We start from the raw sequence: 24114 nt of genomic DNA, 5'->3' as shown, positions 1-24114 counted from the left end.
GACCTCGTGATCTGCCCGCCTCGGCCTCCCAAAGTGCTGGGATTACAGTTGTGAGCCACTGCGCCTGGCCAACTTTAGTGGCGTTTTAAAAAATCGTGGTGAAATATGCATAACAAGGTAAACAATTTTAACCACACTGTTGTGCAGCCATCTCCACCATCCATCTCCAGAACTTTTTCATCATCCCAAACCAAAACTCAGTACCCATAATACAATTCCTTCCCATTCCCTTCTCTTCCCGGCCCCTGGGAAGCAGCATTCTACTTTCTGTGAGTTTGACTCTTCCAGGGAGCTCATATAAATGGAATCATACCGTACTTGTCTTTTTGTGACTGGCTTATTTCACTTAGCGTGATGTCTTCAAGGTTTGTCCATGTGGTAGCATGTGTGACAATTTCCTTCCTTTTTAAGGCTGAAAAATGCCTAATATCTGTCTTGTATGGATAGACCACACTGCTTATTCATTTATCCCTTGCTGGATCTGACTCAGTGTTTTTATACTGAGGGTGACAGCCTGCATTTTAAAACATAAAGTAGATTAGGAAATGTGTGTCCATATGAGGTATTCGTGTTGTTTTGTGAGCCCGGGCACACATGTGTCTGTCTGCATTGTGATGTAAAATGTTTTTTTCTGGTTGTCAGTGGCTGTCAGAAAAGTTTGGAAGCCGTACCCTAAAGATCCTTTAGATGTTAGGTTTCCCTGGGCCCCTGTGCCTACGTGAGCTCCTTTGTGACATGTATGGTGTTCCCTTGGTGTCCAGGCCATCACACAGTGCTTTTTCTTGGCTGTGTTTGTATTGCTCTCCATTGAAAAGCTTCTTGGCCGGGTGAAGTGGCTCACACCTGTAATCTCAGCACTCTCAGAGGTTGAGGCGGGCAGATCACTTGAGGTCAGGAGTTCGAGACCAGCCTGGTCAACATGGTGAAATGCCTTCTCTACTAAAAATACAAAAATTAGCTGGTGTGGTGGCACGAGCTTGTAATCCTAGTTACTCAGGAGGCTGAGGCAGGAGAATCTTTTGAACCTGGGAGGTGGAGGCTGCAGTGAACCAAGAGTGCACCACTACACCCCAGCCCGGGCAACAGAGCGAGACTCCATCTCAAAAAAAAAAAAAAAAAAAAGCTTCTTTAGCATGTGATCCCTAGTACAGGGAAGTACAAGCTACTTAAACTAGAAATTCTAAATAATATGCCACCTGCTTTATTCAGTGCAGGAAGCTCAGCGCCTTTAGTGCTTATTATTGATTCATACAGATAACTTAGTTTTATGAGCTACTTTCCCACCGGTCAGCAAAGTCAGTGTTTTCATTAAAGGTCAGTATGAAAGACTGTTAATAAAGGAGGTCATATTTCTTTTCCTGGTGTGTTCTCCAATGGGGCACACTGTAGCCTAGAGTAATATGATTTTTGGAATAAACAGGTCTGGATTCAATCATCCTGTTATTTGCTAGCTGTGGCCAATTATACACGAATTAGGAAGAGATTTCACCATCTTCATACAGAATTTATAGGGCCATATATGACTTGTGTCAGGGGTGGTGATGTTTTGGGGAAAAGTGTGATGTAATGTTATTAAAAATCAAGTAATTTTATTTCCTACCCTTCATATTAACAGTATAATTTCATAATTCTTTTTCTAGGAGTTGACTAAAATATACTAATAATCTGTGAGAGGTCTGTGTGCTAAGCCTTTTCTCATCTCTCCTCTCTTGGCCAGTTGTGTTCCACTGGATAAAAACAGTATGTCTGGTCTGCTAGTCTGATTGGCTGCCGAGAGGTGGACAGTTGTGATCAGCCACAACGGTGTTGTACTGAGACTTGGGTGACAGCGGAAACTCCTAGTTGGCAGGAACTCTGCAAGTGTAGGTGAGGGCCGTGTTTCCCAAATGTTGTTTGCCCAGGGCGCTTTTGTACCGGTCTGCACAATGTCCTACAGAAGATCCTTCTTAGCAATGTGTAGGTTAAAACAACAAAACCAGGGTTCAGCTTTGAGATATTGAATAAATTATATCCACCGTGCATACATATTATGATGTCTCAGGGTACAGAATGTAAAGAGTAACAGTTCACTCTTACAGATTCAGTTGGGAATAACTGTTTCTGGATGCCTGAGGAAATATCACCTTGTTATCTATTTATTAAATACTAATTCAGTATTTTTTCTGAGGGTGGCATGCATATTCCATAGTGTTTGTGTATTGAACCAAATCCTGTTCTTACTGAGCTGATATTTTGCATTTTTTTATAAGCAGGGGGAAGCTGAACCCCTAAGTATCTAACGTGGTCTTGTGGCATTTCATGTTGAGAGCGCCAAAATATTTCCTGTGTCATGGGAAGGATAGATCATGAGAGAAGGAGCAGAAAGAGCAGATGAACTCCTGGGCCCTAGTTTGTTTGTTTGTTTGTTTCCTTCCTTCCTTCCTTCCTTCCTTCCTTCCTTCCTTCCTTCCTTCCTTCCTTCCTTCCCTCCCTCCCTCCCTCCCTCCCTCCCTCCCTCCCTCTCTCCCTCTCTCCCTCCTTCCCTCCCTCCCTCTCTCCCTCCTTCCCTCCCTCCCTCCCTTCCTTCCTTCCTTCATCATTTGGAAGGAATCCAAGTGAATCAAGTGTGAGTCGAACAGCATTGTTTATAGACACTGTTGTAGTGTGTTCTGTGCTGCTGTAATGGAATACCACAGACTGGGTAATTTACAAAGAAAAGGAACTTATTTACTTATTTATTTATTTTGAGATGGAGTTGCCCAGGCTGGAGCGCAGTGGTGTGATCTCGGCCTACTGCAACTTCTGCCTCTGGGGCCCACGTGATTCTCCTGCCTCTACTTCCCGAGTAGCCAGGACTACAGGCATGTTCCACCATGCCCTCCTAATTTTTTTTTTTTTTGTATTTTTAGTAGAGATGGGGTTTCACCATGTTGGTTGTCTAGGCTGGTCTTGAATTCCTGACCTCAAGTGATCCTCCTGCCTTGGCCTCCCAAAGTTCTCGGATTATAGGTGTGAACCACCGCACCCAGCCAAAAATGTGTTTCTTATAGTTCTGGAGACTGGGAAGTCCAAGGTTGAGGGCCTGCATCTGGCGAGGACCTTCTTGCTGCGTCATCCCATGGTGGAAGGTGGAAGGGCAAGAGACGAAGGGGGCCGAACTCTTCCATTTTATAAGCCACTTCCACGATAACAGCATTAATCCATTCATGGGGTGGAGCCCTCATGGCCTCATCACTGTTGCATTGAAGATTACATTTCAACATATGAACTTTGGGGGACAGAGTCAAACCATAGCAGTTTTCAGAGCTTTCCACCGAGCCTGTTTCTCTCCACAGTGCACTGACTGAGCAGGGCAGCGGCACTGGGAGGTAGCTGGTGTCTGCCATGCACTGGGCTTGGTGCAGGAGTTGAAATGTACTTATGGGCCAGATGTCACCAAATGGGCATCTGTATGTGCCTTTGCAATGGTAATTTCATACTTACTGCTTTGAAATATATTTGCTATTTCCTAATAATTTAGTAATAACAATCTAGAACTGGAAGGAAACTCCTTGTTTTTGAGGGGATGATCCTTCAGCCCAGAGATCATACAGATATAGTTGGGCAGAATTGGGACTGGAACTCAAGTCCCTTCTACTTGTAATGTTTTTCCACTCTAATATATATACATATATATAAAGATACATGTATAAATATATATCTGTATATGTATATATACATATGTGTGTATATATGCATATATATACCCACTCTAATATATATAAATATGTATAAAGATATATGTAAAAAAAAATATATATATATTTTTTAAAGAGACGGGGTCTCTCTGTCACCCAGGTTGGAATGCAGTGGCTATTCACAGATGTGATCGTAGTACACTACAGCCTCAAACTCCTGAGTGCAGGTGATCCTCTGGAATAGCTAGGACCACAGGTGCACACCACCGTAACTGTCTTCTGCTGTATTAAACACAGCCCTTCCTTACAGAAAATTCTCAGCACGTTTTATGAAGTGGGCTGTGATGCCATGAATCCCAGCCTCAGGAGGGCCATTCTGATTGGTCTCAGGCCTCCGTGCTGTAGGTGTTGTGTTGATGCTCTAAGAAGTGCGAGAACTTGGCCTCCTCCAGTTGGAGGTTGACTCACGCATGCTTCCTGCAGTCAGGTTGCGTGAGTGTCGGAATGGGGATGGTAGGGCGGGAGAGGTCTTGCGTGCATATTTGCTTACAAGTAGAGGAGCCGATTTTTTACATACAAGTACATTTTACCAGTGCCACCAGCACGATCCCTTGGTCTGGAAGGTCCGTAACTGGTACCAGAGTTGGTATGGTTTGTTTTTCATTGTTTTCTCTGGCTGCTGTGCCGGATGAGGTCATTCAGTTGCACACAGTTCCTGCTTTCAGAAGTTGCTAGAGTGTTTCTCTTTGAACTTGAACTGTGGCTCTTTTGATAAATCCAGAAAGAGAGCTCTTTAGGGGATGGTTAATTCTTATTTTGGGTGCTCTTCTTCACCGCTCTAAGGAACTACCGCAGTCAGAAGGTGCATTCTTACTGCAGTCTTTTTATTTGCTACCTTGGACTTGAGGAGCCTGACGGTGTCTACCGAGGTGAGGTTAGGTCAGTCTGTGTAACCGTTTGTCACTTAGGCCTTGATGGGTAACAGGGATGGGGATGACTTCCTGGGCTAACTCTTCTCTTGCTAAAGGATGATTTTTCACCACCTTAAATGCTCATGATTGAAACATAAAGAAGAAAATAGATATCCGAGGTGAGAATAAGCACTGGGACCTTTCTGGGGCTGTTGAATAATTTAGTCCTTCTCTAGAAAATGTTGTGTGAACTTAGACTTGTTAACAGAACAGCCAACCTGTATGAGACTAAATAAAAATTATATGTTGTTGTAGTGAGCGGTGTTGAATAGTGTGTCTTTGCCAGGAAGAGAGCTTTGGAATAGGCTGTGTCTTATGCAGTTGTGAACTACTTTTTTTTTTCCTAAAATTTCTTCAGATGCCAACCGTGTCTGTCAAACTCTGGATGAGTCGCCCTTTACTTAGCTTTTTAAGAAATCTTTTTGGATTCACTAACTTTTATCTGCAGGATTTTATCCATGGTCTATTAAGTCTCTAGGATCCTTATAATTATGCATTTTCTCTGAAGATATCTATTTCCAGTAAAGTTTGACTATCTAGTGAAGATTGTAGGCCTGATCAATATATTTTGAAGTACTGGTTATGGTCTGAATGTGTGTGTCACCCCCAAAATGCATATGTTGAAATCTGAACCCCTTATGGTTTTAGGAGGAGGGGCCTTGGGGAGCTGATTAGGTCATGAGGGCAGAGCCCCTGAGAATGGGATTAGTGCTTCCAGGAGAAGAGACAGAAGAGCTTTTTTCTCACTCTCTCTGCTGTCTACCATGTGAGGACACAGCCAGAAGGTGGCTGTGTGCCAGTCAGGAAGGGAGCCCTCACCAGACACCTGATCTGCCGGCACCTTGATCCTGGATTTCCCAGCCTCTAGAATTGTGAGAAATAGACAAGTGTTGTTTAAGGCCCCCAGCTTATGGCAGCTTGTTGTAGCAGCCTGAGCTGAGACGTATTTGATTTTAGCAAAATAACTCTTGATTTGAAAGCATTCTGCTCATTGCCTTTACCTCCTCCCTTGTAGTTGTGGATATATATATAAATGAACACGTGATCACAACAAAACACTAATATGTGCTGAGTTTAATTTGCTGCTTTTTTTTTTTTTTTTTTTTTTTTTTTGAGATGGAGTCTCACTCTGTCATCCAGGCTGGAGTGTCATCCAGGCTGGAGTGCAGTGGCACGATCTTAGGCCACTGCAGCCCCTGCCTCTGGGGTTCAAGTGATTCTCCTGCCTCAGCCTCCCAAGTAGCTGGGATTATAGGAACCCACCACCACGCCTAGCTAATTTTTGTATTTTTAGTAGAGATGAGGTTTTACCATGTTAGCCAGGCTGGTCTTGAACTCCTGACCTCAAGCGATCCACCCACCTCGGCCTCCCAAAGCGCTGGGGTTATAGGCATCAGCCACGGCACCCAGTCTTTAATTTGCTTCTTATTTCTTGGTTAGGATTAGGGAGAGAATGTCTTGGGTGACCACAGTGGAAATAGCATTTCCAGTCCCTGTCGGTACCTGTCTAAGGAGATTTAAATGCTCGCCTTCCTCTTGGGCAGTCATTCTTGCAGTGGCTATGGCTTGTCTTGCTACATACACTGTGTAACCACCCTGCCCTGCTGGGCCTTGGTGTACACAGACTGGGTAAAAATATTGGGTAAAAATCTAATGTTGACCTAGACAAACAGGTCACACACACACACACACACACACACCCCACACATTTTTTTGGTAGGTGCATTTTCAGTGTCGTTTCATTTCAGAAAAAATATGGGCTACACTTATATTAACATAGGGCACTTATTTACCTTGTTTGCATTCACATTTATTTACATACAATTTTTTTTCTGTAGCAATGATAAATGCTATCCAAAGTAATATCGGCTTAACATTTGGATGCTTTAATTTATAAAAGCATCCCCTTTCTATGGTTTGTGACAGTGATTTATAAATATATATTTATTGGTAGCTCTGTTTTAGAAAAGGGCCTGAGTTGCTGGGTGTTTCTGCCCTAGTTTCTGGTTTCCGGGAACCTCTGGGCTCGCCCAGCCTGCCTGGTTGGTTGTTGGCTGAGGCTGGGCAAGGTTCTCGAAACTGTTGACACCTGTGAGGCTCTCTGCCCGTCTCAGTAGGCGCGAGAGTCCCATATCTTGTTTGGGGAAGCACTGCCTTGCATTGAGGAGGAAGAAGGGAAGAAAGAACTTGATTATGTCAGAGAAGAGACAGAGGACCCTTGGTTTCCCTCAAGTTCTCAAGTCTGGAGTACCTGTCACTTCTGCTGACCTGTGAGCTGACTGTGTGGGGGCTTCACACCTCCAGTCCTGGCCTATTTCCATCTTCCCCAAAACTTAAGAGGAAGGGTACACTGAACAGAAGTACCTGTGTTTCTTGAGTTCAGGGATTTTTTTTTCTGCTATATTTTTTTCTAAATGATGCTAAAGTTTTTGCTGGAACAATATAGATCACCAGATGTTATGATCTTAACGTAACACGTGTGCACGCATGCATGCACACATACACACGTGCACAATGCAAACTGCAGCTCACCACAACACAACATGTACCTTCCGCTTCCTTCCATGGGGATAGGATAACTCGAATCTTCCTTCTGATTTTATTGTCAAGAAATATTTTCTACACTCTCTATTTCTATATCGGTTATTGGCAGTTTTATCTGCAAACCCACGAGGGTTTTCTGGATTCAGATAACAAACACGCATCATTTGTGGAATATGAGGAATTTAAGGAGACTCGAGGGTGGGCAAAGGTTTGAAGAAACATCAGAACGAGGATGATGATCTGTGAAACAAACCTCTGAGAATTGAGTTCCAAGAGCAACGGACTTTTCGATGAGAACCAAAAAATTCATTCTGTAGCTCAGAAAATCCCTAACTTCATTTCTTCAGGATAAACATGTCATTATACCAAATAGCAGTCTCAGTGTGTTAAAATCCACCTATGCACTGTGTCCCACAGACATCGTCAGACGCCAGCTCCCCTGGAGTTGCCATTTATTATGTTGCTGATGATTCTGGGATTTAGGATCCCACCCTCATGCCCTGCCCCTCCTGCTCCTTCCAGGCTCCTGGGACTGCTCTTTGCCTCCCCCTTCGACCCCACCCAGCCTCCCTTCCTTCCAGCCTCTTCCACCAGGTGCTGCGCTCCTGCCTTGGGATCAGCCAGCTCCTGTGCTGCCTCCTTCCCCAGTATCTTCACCTCCTGGTCTAACCCGGGGATCAGCCAGCCTCCTCCTCCCCCAGTATCTTCACCTCCTGATCTAATGCTGAGATCAGCCAGCCTCCTCCCCCAGTATCTTCACCTCCTGGTCTGACCCTGGGATCATTAGCCAGCCTCCTCCTATCCGAGTATCTTCACCTCCTGATCTAACCCTCAGATCAGCCAGCCTCCTTCCCCAGTATCTTCACCTCCTGGTCTAACCCTGTGATCATCAGCCAGCCTCCTCCTCCCCCAGTATCTTCATCTCCTGGTCTAACCCTGGGATCATCAGCCAGCCTCCTCCTCCCCCAGTATCTTCACCTCCTGGTCTAACTGAGAGCTGCTCTCCAAGTTCACTGCTGCCTCGGCTCCCTTGGGAATGGGAGTGCACCTTCTCCCACCCGGTGTGTGCCATGGGATCTGGAGGCAGGGCTCAGATGGCCCTTATGGCCACTTTTAGGTCATGACCCTTCCCCTCGCTGCTTCTTTGAGCCTTGTCTCAGTCGTATTCTGTCCTCTACCCTCGGTTCTAGCATTTCCTGGTCATAGCTCCTCTTTTGTTCATTGAAAAGTTTTGGCCCCTGGCTTGCAGTCAGGTCAGTATTTGTTAAAGCTCGCTGGGGACACCATGGCAGCTGGAGCTGAGTGATCAGCAGCTTGGTTTGCCTGAGACTGGAGTGGCGGCTGGAGCTTTATGGGATGGGGATGTTCAGTCTGAGGACTAAGGAGTTTCACAGGACACAGGACTTTCAGTGCTCAAACTAGGAGGAGGAGGTTACCCTAAAAAAGGCACTGTTAATACCAGAAACCGCTTCTGAGCTGAAATCCAGAGATCCCACTCACCAGAAGCTTTATCCTTCAGCTCAGCTGACAGATTACCATAAGAACATCAGATTTTTCCCATTCCAGGTCCCTTTCCAACCCCTCTGCTCCTGCTGGACTTTGCCTCTGCTTTTGAATTCCAGCGTTTCAGCGACGCCCTTGTCAACACGCTGGAATCCCTTCCTTCACTGTCCTAGAGGATTGGGCGGCCCACCCATGCCTGTCCCTGGACTTCTGAGTTCTGCCAGGGAAAGTTACACAGTTGCATCCCTGTGATCCTGATATCTGCCTCACCAGGGCCTCAACACTGCCTGGAAATCAGATTTTCCTCCTCAACCCTCTTCCTCTCCATAATGACTTTTCCAACCTCCTCCACACTTCTTAAATCTCTAGGTTCATACTCAGCCCATCCCTCCTCCTCTCATTTCACTCTCAGCAGATGATCTTTCCACAGTTCACGGGACAGTCGTGCGAAGGCCATTCTCTGACCTTTCCACTGCCCCTTTGCAAATCCACCTGCTCCTGGACCTGTACTTTTCTCATTTTTCTGTTTATAGTGAAAGAAGAATCCTATTCTCTAGAAATCCATTTCTGTACCACCATTCTCTCCAATCTCCGGTTTAAACCTCTCTCCTGGTATTTCCTTCTCATTAGCATTTACAAGTGCTCAGGTCTCTCCTATCTTAAGACAAAAACAGAACCCAAGCCCTTGTTGGAACTCTTCTCTTTCAGCGACCACTTTCTCTCCCCTTCTCTTGATTAAATGTTTTGAGAGCATGTTCTACTTTCTGCCTTGTACTATTACCTACTGCTACACAGCAAATGATTGCACACTCAGTATCATGAACAACCTGTGTTGGTTCCCTCACCAGTTCCGTGGGTCAGGAGCCCGGGCACAGCCTAGCTGGTTTCTGTGCTTCAGGATCTCACCAGGCTCCTGTCCATGTGGGCGCCAGGGCTGTGGTCTCATCAGAGGCTCATCTGAGGAAGAGTGTTTCCAGGCTCTCCAGGTCATGGGCAGAATTCATTTCCCTGCAGTTGTGGGACATGGGCCGCCTGCAGTCCCATGCCACGTGGGTCCTTACTTCCTTACAGCTGGCAAGGGTGGAAGATTGCACCATGATGGCATCACAGGAGTGACATCTCATCACCTTTGCCATCTTCTGTTGTTAGAAGCAACAGTGAGAAGTGAACAGTAGGAGGAGAGGAATGTGGGATCACGTTAAAGTCACTCTGCTACCTACTTATTTTTTCATTCCCTTTTCACTCCTCAATCCACTAGATTCTGTTTTTTATCTCTGCTACTTTAGTGAAACTGATACCAGAGGGTCAGGATTGGCTGCAAAATGTTCTGGGTCCAGTGCAAAGTGAAAATACAGGGTTCTTTGTTCAAAAATTAAGAATTTCAAGATGGTAGCAGCAAAGCACTAAATGAAGCATGGGGCCCCTCGGGCATAGGGGCTGTGAAGGTCCCATGCCCACGAAGCCAGCACTGCAGAGAGGCCTTATGTCCGCCCTGCTGCGTGTTCCACAGGGCCCTTCGGTTGTGTTCCTGCTTGGCCTCTCAGCAGCCTTTGCTAGCTGGGATTTACCACTGTGGAGCGCATCCTCCTCTGTGAAACATCTCCATGCCCTCTGAGTGCCTGAGACACCCTCCCCTGGGTTTCCTTCTCCCTCTCGATTATCCCCTTCAGCCTCCTTTGCAGCCTCCTCTTCCTCTCCCCACCCCTTTATATTTGGGTATTTTGAGGACACTTTTGCCACCCTGCTGAGGAATATCAGCAGTTTCAGCTGCTTCGTTTGTTGTAGGATTTTGGCTCTCACATCTACATATCCAGCCCTTACCTAACTTGTGAGCTCAAGCACCTGCGTCAGGGCATCCTTCATAGGCTTGCATGCTTTGCAGGTATCTAAAATGCAGTGAGTCTAACAGATCGCCTTGTTTTCTCTGATCCATTGACCTGGTTCTTCCTCAGTGTCCTCTATTTCAGCACTTGGCCTCACCCATTACCTGGCGAGTCTGGGTTTGTATCTGTGCCCTAACCCCAGGCTTGAGCCCCATCTTTCTTCTTCTTCTGGCCCATCTTGTGCTCCAAGCCCACGTGCCTATGTCTGTCGAGGGTTCTCCCTTGGACTGCATTTCATCACGTGCTCTCCCTGGACTTCCATGGTCTGTTCTCATGGTGACCTCGGCTTCCTCTGTTAAAACCCAGCACACTTCATTGCTACTCCTTTGTCAAATGCCTGCTTCCCCCAGTAGAAAATAAGCTATGATAAGTAAGTCCATGAGGCAGAGAGCTTTACTGCTTTATCCTCAGTGTCCAGACATATGCCCGGCACATGCTATACACTCAATAAATACGTGTTTTAATGAAAGAGTTTGTTTTAATTTTCAGCCCAATTTTTAAAAGAATTAAATTGATTTTTTAGAGACAGGGTCTTGCTGTGTTGCCCAGGCTGGTCTTGAACTCCTGGGCTCAAGTGATCCTCCTGCCTCAGACTTCCAAGTAGCTGGGATTACAGGCGTGAGCCACCATGCCCAGCCCAGCCCAGCCCAGCCCAGCCCAGCCCAGGTTTTCAAGTATGACCATTTTGTTGTTTTAGGATGAAAGTGTAGAAAATACTATATATGGAAGAGTAGGACAATGGTATAGTAGGATTCTTGTTCTTGAGATATTAGAAATATCTGTACAGTTATAATAATTTTGGGCATTTCCGCTGGATTATTACTGATTAGAAAGTAAACCTGTAACAGGAAATAAATGGGTGTTTTCTTATTTCTCTTGAGAGCTGGGCACTAACAGGTGGAAGGAAACTGGTGCCATTTGCCCTGCAGAATTCACAGAATTAACTTGTGCAATTCGGGTGGGAGGAAGTAAAAATAGGTGATGATTAACCATGGAGATAAGTGTATTTCAGATACCGCCATCTGAATCAGTTTGCCCTTACCGCAGCAAAAATAGTTTGATAATATTTTATCTTATTTTTTTTTTTAAACAAATAAGTGGTGAGGTAGTCGGGTGAGAGATCTGCATCTCTGATTCTTGGGGGCGCTGTTTCCTCACAAGCCTGCAGTATCTGCTTGGAAAAGTATTTTCATATAGAATGGTGAAATGGATCAAGTATTTGGGGGCCTCATTATTCAGAGACTAAATGTGGCCGGAAGAGGAAGAAGTCTACCCAAGAAAGCTGCCGCTGATCTGCTCAACGTCTCGGAGCAGTCTCTTTTTAAGCAGAAGTCAGTAACAAGCAAACACAATGTCACTGGACTTATTTATCTGTTAAACTCTTTATTCTGTTACCTACTGGGTCTCAGTCTCTTTGACCTCAGGACCCCTTTACACTGTTTTAAAAAGTATTCGAGAATCTTAAAGAACTTTTTTTTTGGTTCTATCTATTGATATTTTACTATGTTAAAAATTAAAACTGAGAAATTTTAAAAGTTCACCTAAAAATAACAACCATAATAATAAACCTGTTACATACTAATAAAAAGGCCATTTATAATGAAGAATAACCTTCCTAAAACAAAAGAAGTATGAGATGAATGTTTGACATTGTTTTATTTATTTATATCTCTTTAGTGATTTTTAAAAATGAAAACCAAAAAAAAATTTAGTGAGAAGAGTGACATTATTTTCCATTTTTGTGAATCTGTTTCATAACCAGCTTTGATAGAAAATAGCTGGGTTTTCTTATCTGCTTCTGTAATCCATCTGTCGGGATAGGTTGTTTTGGGGGTTGTATATGCAGAAAATCTGGTTTCGCACGGTTATATCATTGGGAAAGGTCAGAGAATTGAAATAACCTTTTCAAATAATTACGGACATTCTTCCTTGGTATCACACCAAAACCTGACAAGTGGTAGTGTCTGAAAGGTTAGTTACAGTATTCTGAAACCATAGCAATGGTCTTTCCTATTCTGTTACATTAAAATTAATTTGTCTATCTTGCATTTTGAATAGGACAATAGAGGAATAGTTAAGTCAGCTATAATACATTCATGTAATGGCAGATTTTGCAACCATATATTGAAAAAGTTATTACGGGTGACACGCTTACAAATGTAATAAACTATTTAATATCCCAATTTTGCTAAAAAATGAAAAGGTGTGTATTTGTATTAATTGAATGGAAATGTATCAAAATATAAATATTTTAAATGATGCATTCATGGGGGAAATTTTCTTTATACTTTTCTGTATTTTCCAAATTTTGTGTGATCAACACATTGCTTTTAAAATCAGAAGAAAAAAATAAGTATTTTTTTGTTATGAGAGAAATGTCTGTTTAAACTGTTTCCCTCTTCTGTAGGTTGCCTTCTATGTGTAAAACCCCAGCATTTTCAGTTTGAGTGGTAACAAAGGTCTGTTTTCCCCCTCAAGTTTTTATTTATTTAACAGACTATTATAACCTTTCTGTGGCTTTTAAACTTCCCAGTTTTTCTGCTTTATTTCAGTAGCAATTCATCGATTGAATAGAGAAGCTTTGACTTGTTCAAGAAAAGTTGCAGAAATTAAACTTTCACATATAGCAGAGACATAATTTGCTTTTTCTCATTTCTGTTATAGCTCAGGCAAGCTCTGTTTCTTATCTAAGTGAAATGGCCAAAGGATATCTTGTCCTACAGGGATGATAGAGCTACTCTCATGGTTGAGAAATAACATGGAAATTAGCATGCAATCAACTTCTGAGTTATTGTGTCTGAACTGTTTGCCAATGGTGTGAGTGTCACAGTTTTATGGCTGGAAGTTCAAGTGGCTTCAAAAATGCAAAGGGCAGCTCACCTCTGGGGATGAGTTCCCTGCTTACTCCTGGACTTAGAAAGCATGTTTGCAGCTAATAATGTGGCTGACGTGATATTGTTGTAAAGGATTGCTACGTCCAGACTTTTGTCTTCTGTGGACAGGACTCCAGATTTGATGATCTTCTGTTTTCCTGCAAGTAGAGGATTTCATCATGTTTGTATTTCTTTCTTACATTTCTTATGATACAATTGGTTATTAAGATGTCTACAGAAGCTGCAAAGCTCCCACAAAGCAGGAAATTAGCAACTCTGCCTCTACCACTTGTAGTAAAGCTTGAAGACGTTATCACTTTGACTTTTCCAGCTGAATGTATAGTTCTGTGGCTTTAGTTAACTGTGTCAGTGACTCTCAGGGTTTAGAATCTCTCCCAAGACTGTTTAGGAAGGTGCATCACTACACTTTGAACTGTAGACTGTGATGGAAAACTACTGAATTGCATATTCTAATATTGTTTTATATTGAAAGACCATTCTGTCCTCTGCTTAAAACAATTGAGGATATTATATTTGAGGGCATCCCTACTGGTTAACATCATCATTACATTTGAAAATGTTCGAATTTACTTTCCATCAGTAAGTATGAGTTGAACTTTTTGGAGTAGAAAATGCACTCTAAGGCCGGGCATGGTGGCTCACGCCTGTAATCCTACCACTTTAGGAGGCCAAGGCAGGTGGATCGCTTGAGGTCAGGAGTTTGAGACCAGCCTGACCAACATGGTGCAACCCTGTCTCTACTAAAAATACAAAAAATGAGCTGGGTGTGATGGCACATGCCTGTAGTTCCAGCTACTCGAGAGGCTGAGGGAGGAGAATCCCTTGAACCCAGGAGGCGGAGGTTGCAGTAAGCCAAGGTCATGCCACTGCACTCCAGCCTGGGCGACAGAGCAAGACTCTGTCTCAAAAAAAAAAAAAAAAAAAAAAAAAAAGAAAATACAATCTAAGTAAACCTAGTGGTTTATTCTTTTTTATTGTTGAAACCACTATTTAAGTTTATTTCTTTCTTTTATGTATTAGACTAGACTAGGAAAGGTTTGCAGATCTAAATAAGGAATGGGGAGTGTTATTGTTATTATTATTGTATTGCCATGACCACAAACTGCGGGGCCTCTCGCCCTTGCCCCATTGTGGTTTTGAGGGCAGGAAGCCTTACCATAACCCGGTTCCTGACCATGCCACCTCCCTGCCGCTTTCCTGGTCAGGCCTCTTCGCTCTTCCCACCTGCCCCAGGCCTCTGTGTTTGCTACTCCGTCTGCCCGAACCTCTTTCCCTTGGTAGCCTTGGGCTCCGTCCCTCACTTCCTTCAGGTGTCTGCTGTCTTCTCAGTGTGGTGTTTCATGAATATCCACAATAGTGCAGCCTCTGCCACTCCGTTGCCTTACCTGTATTTCCCCGCATGGCACTTTGCGCGGCCTGATACTGTATTTCCCTCGGTTTGTCAGTTGGCTGCCTGCGCCTGAATGCAGGCTCCAAGAGGGCAGTGGCTTTGTGTCCTTTGCTGCTAGGCCTGTGTTGTTGTGAACAGTGCCTTACGCTTAACAGACACGGACTAAATACTTGATGAATTAATGGGAGGATGAATTCACCAGATTCCCTCTTGTGGGTGACTCTACACAAGATGGCATTTACTCTCCAGGTGTCCTGCTCCCTTCTAAAGACAGAGAATGATGGCTGGGTTCGTTGTATAGCTTGACCCAGTGGCACACCCCGTGCCTGACACCCAGTTGACAGATGTGTAGGGAACAGAATTACAGCAGGATGGCCACACAGTTGGCTGTTCATACTCATTGCCGCCAGCTGTCTCCCAGAACAGTCATCTGCTCCGTAGGGGGAGAAACAGGGACATGAAAAGCCCAGGAAGGTTGTCAGGAAGCAATTTTGAATTTCTAATGTGTAAACATGGGGGCTTTGGCATCCTTTGAACCATTTTGATGATAGGAATGGAGGTGGTAGGAGTCACCCTAATTAAGATCTTGTGGAGAATAAACTGGTGCGCCATTTACACAGGCTGAATCAATGTTGATGGCAGCTGTGTTTTTAATCCATGTGCCTAAAACAGTGTCCCCATACCTGTCTCTTGCTGAGGCCCCTGTCGCAGGTGAGCCACACCTGACTCCCAGTCTTTCCATTGACTGCTCATTCCACCTCTTCAGCCCCATTTCCTGCCCTTACCTAGTGAGTCCTCCTTGACTCAGGCTGGTTCCTCCATTGTTTCTGCCACCTGCAGGCCATCGGTGCTCCTTGAATACCCTGTGGTGTCATCACTGACTCGAGCCTCCAGGGCTTTCCCGCTCTGACAGCTCTGTTTCCTATTGCTTCATATAGCTTGCTTCTGAATTAGCATGGGATATTAGGTGACACTCATATGTGGTATATCTTGGTTTAGTTTTTACAGAAAGATGAAAGACTCTTAAAAGGGATCTTGGAGTTGTTCTTCTACATCTTTTATTATCTCCTAAGCCTTTGATGGGTGCTTGTTCCAATTGGGAAAGAAAGAAAAGACAAAAAATAAATAAATAAATAAAAATAAGCCACCCAGAATGCAGATGGGACGAACCGTTGGTCTTAGAGCACGGTGGTCACTCAGCTGAGAGTGTGGGGTACATAAGGGCCACTGTTTGATGGTCTGGATCAGGCTATTGAGTAGAACAACGGGTTGTAGAGTGCCTGGCACGCAGGTTGCAATGAGATTGGGGAAGCAAGGGTTGTGCATTTGTTAATTCAGAGATTGTATGAAAATGGAAAGAATTAGGAGGAGGAGGTTGAGGTTTATACTAGTATGATTCTCTCCACATTTAGAGAAGGCTCTTACAGTTCCTTTAATCCAGTACTGCACAGAAAAGTCCTCTGAGAACTGAGTGAGAAGCCGCGGGCTTATAGGACTGAAGTTCCGTGCTGAAATTGCTTAGGGGATCCTTTTCAGTTGCCCCCTCCTTTTTTTTTTTTTTTTTTTTTTTTTTTTTTAAGAGAACAGGGAGATTTAAATCTCCCTGGTATGGTTTCCATTAGAATGGAAGCTCTTTGGCAGGTCTGCCGGGACCGTTCATCACCGTGTCCCTGGTACTCAGACCTCAGTGCTGGCAAAGCTGCGCTCATGAAAGCTGGCTGCGCGGGTGGATGGCTGGCTCACACGCTTGGTCCTGGAGATGGGGGAGAAGAGTCGGGTCCACCAAATGGTTCTTGCAGTTCTCCCCAGCCTGCCCTCTGGACATGGTTGTGTGTGGCACAGGCCGTGTTGTACTTGTGGCTCATCTTGATCGATTCTCCTTCTCTGCTCCCTGTGCTGGAGCTAGACACCAGTTTTTGTTTTTGTTTTTTTTTTTTTGAAGTTCCACAGGTGATTTTGATGTGTGAGCCGGGGTTGAAAGCCACAGCTGGACTGCGTTGGAAGGGAAATGGAGGTCAGCTTAGGCCAGTTGGTTCACATGGAAATCAACAAAGCCAGCTTGGCTTTGAAGGACGTATAATTCTGTTACTCTTTGTCGGACCCACACAACTCAGCAGTTGAAGTTTTGTTTTTTTTTTTTCCTTCTATGTTTTCATCTCCTAATTTGGGCTCCCCTTCACATAGAGCTTTTGGAAGCAAATAAGAATTCAATCTCATCAGGCACATTTTCACTACACCTGGCAGAATGTATTAAGGTGTTATGTTTTAAAAATCCAGCCACAAACTATAGGTGGTCTCCAGCTCCACACACTTAGCAAGCTCCCTGCTCAACTCCCCACCCGACCCCAGTTTTCCAGTCCTTCCTGCGTTCACCAGAGGCACAGTCAGGATCACCTTACACTGAGTTCAGAAATGGAGAAGATATACAGTTTTAAAAAAAAAAATCAAGATCAGGTGAGCAGTAGCCAGATGACTTCTCCACACAACTCTCTTTCTGGACGCTTCTGGAAATTGCCATCCAATTTTGGTCATTCTTTTGGCTGTGTAATAATTCAAACGGTGCTTTGTGAATAAGTTACCTTTTAAAAGTTATGCATTTTAGCATCTCTAGGAAGGTCAAGGAATTATTTTCCTTTTTAATTAGGTGACTTGTTTACCCTGTGTCTTCTGAAAGCTAGAGGGAGCAAATTGGAGCTTTTGAAAGAGTCTGTGTGTGTGGGCCGGGCGTGGTGGCTCAAGCCTGTAATCCCAGCACTTTGGGAGGCCGAGACGGGCGGATCACGAGGTCAGGAGATCAAGACCATCCTGGCTAACACGGTGAAACCCCGTCTCTACTAAAAAGTACAAAAAACTAGCCGGGCGAGGTGGCGGGCGCCTGTAGTCCCAGCTACTCAGGAGGCTGAGGCAGGAGAATGGCGGGAACCCGGGAGGCGGAGCTTGCAGTGAGCTGAGATCTGGCCACTGCACCCCAGCCTGGGCGACAGAGCGAGACTCCGTCTCAAAAAAAAAAAAAAGAGTCTGTGTGTGCGCATGCACGTATGTGTGTGAGTGTGTGCGTGTGCAGGTATGTGTGTGAGTGTGTGTGCATGTATGTGTGTGAGTGTGCCCGCATGTGTGTATGTGTGTGAGTGTATGCACACACACACATTGGTAGGGGAGGCAGGTGATTATGGGCTGTGTCATGAATGCCTAAGCCTAGTGGTGCATTTAATGGGATGGTCCAGGGAAGCAAGAGGAAACTGAGGAACAGAGAGGGCAAGCTTGGGGAATTAGGAGGGAATTACCTGGACTCACAGAGAGGGGCTCAAAAGACGAATTCAGTCTTTTTCTAAAAACATTTTAAAAAGTGGTTTGCCTGACTCCAAATCAGGAAGAGACAGCTTTACCTCATCTCTCCTGCCTCCTGCCCTGTGGGCTCCATTAGCAAGGGATGAACTATCGTAAGAGCTGGCACTCTGGCATCGGGTGGACCTGGCTGGGACCTGGCTGGGTCCTGGCTAGGCCCCTCCAGTGGCATCACTGTGGGCAGGCTGCTAATCCCCCTGGACCTCAGCTACTCCTCCATCAGTAAGGATAATAATACCTCCTTCGTAGAACTGTTGTGAAGGTTGAGATGAAGTATGAGTGTTTAAAACAGTGCCTGGAATACAGTAAGCACTTCGAATGTTAACCAGTAGTAGCAGTCGTATTTTTGTGGATTACCTGGGAACCAAACCATCATTGTTGATATTTCTATTACCAGTTTTAAACAGTTAAATAACAGAGAATCCCATTTTAATCAAGAGATTACAGTAGAGCACAGACCCAACCTGGTTGGGTACTTAGTAGGGAGAAATAGGGGCTAGAAATTAATAATTGTGCCCAATACCAGTGAGCGGCTGTTTTCACACCGTGACCAGTTTAGTACAAACACAAATGTTTATAGACTGCGTCTTTTCTCCACGCACAATTGATTGAGGTATTTCATCACTTTAACAGATGATAGTTGAACATTTAGTGTTCCTAGCCCTGAAGATCCAGTGAGGTACAAACCAGAAATGGCCCTGGCCCCCAGGTAGCTAAATATCTAGAGGGGAGAAGATCAAAAACACACATGGGGCTGGCAATAAATTAAACAATTACAGATGGTGAGAGCTGGGAAACAAACTTAGGACAGAGATTGACCACGGAGGGACCCGTGTTGGATTGGTGATCCGGGAAGGTGATGTTGAAATACAGACGGAGAAGGTGAGGAAGAGCCAGGGGTCGGGAGAAGTGTGGGAAGGGGGCTGGCTTGGGAGGGGCATGTGCTCCGGGTGGGGACATTGTGTGCACCAAGACATGCAGCCCAGGAAGGGTTTGGTGCGTTCCAGGAATGAAGGCAGGCCTGTGTGGCTGAGGCGCAGGGAGCAAGGTGGTGGAGAGACTGGCAGGAGGCATGAGAAACAGGCCCAGGTCAGATCAGGTTGGGGGTGAGGGCCGCTGCCAGGGCATTGGAGAAGCTATTGAGAGGCCCTGACAATCCCATGGGGAGAAAAGTCCATTCTTAGTGCGCATTTCCTGCTTTGAACCTTTTCTATTCAATAACGAAAACTTGGATACTATATTTATTTTAGCCACAAAACTATCTAGGTATCTTTGAGAAGTGGAACTTGCTGAGGTGGCCTTCTAAATCTTTGCCTGCTGTTCCATTGCAGGATGCGTTGTGAAGCCAGGTGTGGCCTGTGGCCCAGGTGGGCCAGGGAGATCTCGAGTGAGGGGCAGTAGCGCGGGGCACACAGTAGGTGTCAGTCAAGTCTAAACGTTGTGCACGGCTTTGTTTTGTCCAGAGCTGAGCTCTCGTTAGGTCGGGGCTGTCAAATGTGAATATTTTGGCCTGGGCTGCTATCTGGCATGCTGAGTGCTGACTGGTGTATTTCCTTTTTCAACCAGAGAATCCTGGTCAAGCCCTGAACAGTCCAGAAACTCTGAGATCAGCATTTCCAGATCTTCTATGCATTTGGGAGGAGTCACCATCGATGACTTTATCAATTGTAAATTTCCGATATCAAATTACTGGCCTTCCCATCAGTCAGTTCTGATGACAGGAAGGACGAGGGCTCTGGAAAGTCGCTTTAAGCTAATCATTGTTAGTCAAATAGTGCTGTTTTTGTATATTGAGTATTGAGAAGGGAATGTGCTTGGTTGGTGTTCTCTGTGCCTAGTCACCTGCAAGTCCTGAGGGCCCCAGGCAGCAGTGCACAAACTTTAATGTGGATTCCTATGGATCAGAGGTGTCCTGGGGCTCACCTTGTTATTCGGCATTGCACTTGCAGCCAGGTAAAATCAGATTTCTCCTGTTTCCCCTTTTGGGGGTGGGGTGTGTGGATTTGAAAGGCCTGTCACATGTGGCCTGATTGCACTGCCCTGTGTGTGTGTGTGTGTGTGTGTGTGTGTGTGTGTGTGTGTGTGTGAGAAAGATGTCTGCAAGTTTGGCATTGGCCTGTCCTGATTAGTGAGGACCTCTGATGGCCTAGGCCGGGGCTCAGGTGAGGATACTTTGATGCTGAGGGGGCGACTTGCTTTCTGAAGGCACTGAGCCTCCTGGGTGGCAGAGCAAGGATTGGGCCTGGCGTTTCTGACGTTTAGATAGACCTGTGTTCTTTGATAAAGCCGTGATGTTTAATTGTAGAGAAAATGGTTCAGCAGCAGATGCAGTGAGGAAACAAATAATGCGCAATTTTTCCAAGTCACTGAATCGAATCTTTTTAACTCTGAAGTGAACATTTTAAGATAAAACAAGATTTATTTCTTGCTAATGGGGTGGGAACAACTTATTTAAAAAAATAAGAGTGAGCAAAATAAAACTAGATTAAAGACAGAAGTAAAATGTTTAGAATACTTTATTTTATAATTAGGCATTAAATTACATCAGTGGAAGTATGATTCCAAGTTCATAATGTCATCACTACTTAATTAAAATAATAGATGTATTTGTAAGTCTGCTTTTGTTAGATAATATTATTTAATCCAGTAGTCAGTTTTATAATCAATGTTTTTTCCTTGAGGTAAAAAAAATCATATGTCTTCAAATTATTAAACAACTTTATAATAACAATGTCCTGTTTCCCAAACATTTATAAATTCAGCTTATATCATTTAGGCTTATAGGTGCTTTTCTCCAAGTCAAGATTATGACTTTGGTTATAAATCCCTCTGGTTTGAGAAAGTAGTGATTTCTTAATACTTGGAAGATAGTTTTTATAATAATTAGTTGTATATTTATAATGTAAAACAAAGAGCTCAACTGCTTATGACTAATCTGAGCAGACAGTGTTGTGTACTGTTGCTATGACAACTAACAATTTTGGTCTGACATTTACAGGTAACTTGTTAGACCATAGGAGCTTGCATACTCACAGTTGTTACATACTTGCTTTAAAAAATGCCTGATTCAGTCATCAGGTGATTGGCATATTTTTCATCTACTTGGTTAAATGGGCTTTTGGTTGATATACTTCGGTTAGCTTCATTGACCGCCCATCACTGCTTCTGCTGACCCACTTTTTTGGTAGAGGATTGAAGGGGACAGCATCTGTCATCCACCGCACACAGGAAAGAAAGGGACAGCGTAACCCTGTTTTGAAAAGTTCTGTTGAAACTTATTAGCTGGTTGGTACTGGTACTTCCTGTTTCCAAAACCAATGTTTATGCAATGCCACACTCCATTGTGAGACTGTTTATTGCCTTAAGCAGAACTCCTGGCATGTTTGAGACCCTGCCCCTCTCATTTGTGCCAGATCCCCAAGTCACAACTGGTCCAATCCATTTCACACCAGCCGTACCAGCCTTCATCCCTCTTCTGCCTCCCTTCTGTTGGGTGGCAAAGACCTTGTTGGGTCAATAAGTTTAATCTAATGGCTGTCCCAGCACATTCCTCCTGCCCAGCCTGAGTCCCGGCCCTTGTGGCTCTCTGAATGTCATTGTCTTGGCTTTGAATTGCCTGCACCTTTGCCCTGCCTAAGCAATGCTAGCACCCACCTCCGTTCCTTTGGTAAACATACTCATGATAGGTGTCATGTTTCTCATGCCTGCAGTGCTGTGAACTCGGTCCTACTGCCATAAGGTGGGTTGGAAAGTATTCGTGGGGGAGGTGTGTTTGTGGGGTAAGGCAGTGGGAGGGTAGAGGAAAAGGAGATAAAGTAAAAGCCCATTTCTAACTCTCTGAGGCCAGCTTACCTGAGATACCTGTGATAAGGTGAGTCCGTATCTACCATACATTAGTTATATATGTCATACGTGTGGCAGTGAGCCTCTTAGGGTGGGCCAGAGGCGTCAATCCGTGCAGCAAGCCTGGGAGGTGAAGACAAGGAAAAACAGGCTCAGAAAGCTACCTGAACCCCCTCAACGACTTTAAAATGAGTCAGCCCGTGTTTGAAGCCTGCCCCTCCCATTATTAATTGTTATTAATTGTATGAATTTGGGCAAGTTTCTTAGCCTCTCTGGCCCTCAGAACCTGCCTCAGAGCGTTGTAAAAATTCACTGAGATAATGGCAGTTAGGACTGCCCAGCTCAAAGCTAATATTAGTTGAGTAATTATTTTCATTGTTTTTTCTGCTGAACTAAGGCCAGCTGATACGTGGCAGAGCTGGACTGAGTTTCTCAGACTCTAAAGCTTGGGCTCCTTCTACAAGTCATGCTATTACAGTTGTATCATCTCTTTTGGTCGGGATGAAAAGTACCTCAGTTCTTAGTGTCTCCCCTACTGTTTTTGCCAAGTTTCCTGTGTGGTGAGGTTAAATGGCCCTTGACTGTTTGGTTCCTGGTACCAGGGACCAGAGAACTTCCTTCTTCCCATTGTTAATTTAAGCTAAGGGTGTGGAATTTTGTTCAGCTTCTTAGAAAATTATATAGATAGAATGATTGCTTTGGCATTAAGAAACTTGTTAACTGACTTTCACTTTTTTTTTTTTTTTAAAGGAAAATGCAGTTGAAGCTAATTTTATTTTATTTGTGGATAGAGAAACTGTTGGAACTGCTTTACAAAGTATTTTATTAAGTGCGGGGCAATTTACTGTCTTGGTCATCTTTATTCCTCAGCTTTCATCATGATATAGGGGAAAAACTTACCTAACTGAACAGATACAATTATTGAAGTCATCTTTAATTTCTATTCCCTCCCTCATTCGCACACAGGTAAAAAGATTTGAGATTATTTTTTAACAATTGGAGAAGGGTAGTTTAAAGATTAGGTGGAAGAGAAGATGATGTCTTACTATCAGTAATATTAACCCAAATAAAACTGTTTAAATATTTCCCATTTGGAAGGGATCATGACAGGTGGTATAGCGCAGCTCATCTAATGTACATTTCTGTTGGACGTTTTCGTGTGCTTTCACTAGTCCTAAGAGAGCTGCCAAATTATTGTGACAAGTTTAAGTAAGTGAATTAGGGCAGGATTTTCCAAGCTGCTAGGCAGTCCGTTAGTGGGTCATAAAATTAGTTTAGTGGGTCACAACAAGCATTACAACAAAGTGAAATAATGACTTTTTTTTTTCTTTTTTTTTTTTTAATAGAGTCTTACTCTGTCACCCAGGCTAGAGTACAGTGGTGAGATTTTGACTCACTGCAACCCCTCCATCTCCCGGGTTCAAGCTTTTCTTGGGCCTCAGCCTCCTGAGTAGCTGGGATTATGAGTGTGTGCCTGGCTAATTTTTGTATTTTTAGTAGAAATGGGGTTTCACTATGTTGCCCAGGCTGGTCTCAAGCTCCTGGCCTCAAGTGATCCACCCGCCTTGGCCTCCCAAAGTGCTGGAATTACAGGCATGAGCTACCACACCTGGCCAAAATAATGAACTTATCAGAGTATACAGCATGTTGTAAAGGCTGTGTATTTCTCCTGGAAACCTTGACTTCATTTTTTTTCATTGTTGGGTGTGTGTGGTTATTGGGTCACTGTATATAAATAAATTGGGTTACAGACAGAAAAATTTGAAAGCCTCTGATGTGAGATATTTTAGAAAGTTGATCAGAGTTCTTTAGAGCAAGTCTAATTGCGCAGAGAAGGAAAGTGCTTATAACTGAGTCTTTCTTAGCTGTATTTCCATCAGCATTGAGTGGATTCACCGTGACCCTTTTTAGGGTTTAGGACTTTGGTCATCACAGTGGCAGTGTTTTGCATCGTCCTCCTTCCTTCTGTGGTTCCACTAAGATCTTCCCAAGCATCATTTCTAGGTGGGAGAGTCACACGTAGCCAAGCCAGTTATCACAGGCAATTATACGGAGTAGATGTGACCACACAGACTGTCCTTTTCA

General features: G+C 44.2%; 1 protein-coding gene across 10 annotated transcripts in view; it reads left to right on the top strand.

Moving 5' to 3' along the window:
- The window catches only part of FAM107B (family with sequence similarity 107 member B), an 87148-nt gene that overhangs the window by 28740 nt on the left and 34294 nt on the right, over nt 1-24114 (top strand). The window contains exon 1 of one of the 10 annotated variants that reach the window (XM_065520306.1): nt 4452-4585. The exons of 8 other annotated variants lie outside the window; for them this stretch is intronic. The gene's annotated coding sequence lies outside the window, so the exon portion shown is untranslated. Of the gene's footprint in view, nt 1-4451; nt 4596-24114 lie in introns of those variants that run through there. One more of the 10 variants, XM_065520307.1, reaches the window with a different exon arrangement.

Source organism: Macaca fascicularis, chromosome 9 (assembly GCF_037993035.2).
Source record: "Macaca fascicularis isolate 582-1 chromosome 9, T2T-MFA8v1.1".
NCBI classification, from domain to species: domain Eukaryota; kingdom Metazoa; phylum Chordata; class Mammalia; order Primates; family Cercopithecidae; genus Macaca; species Macaca fascicularis.
This window is presented reverse-complemented; position numbering and strand designations above follow the sequence as displayed.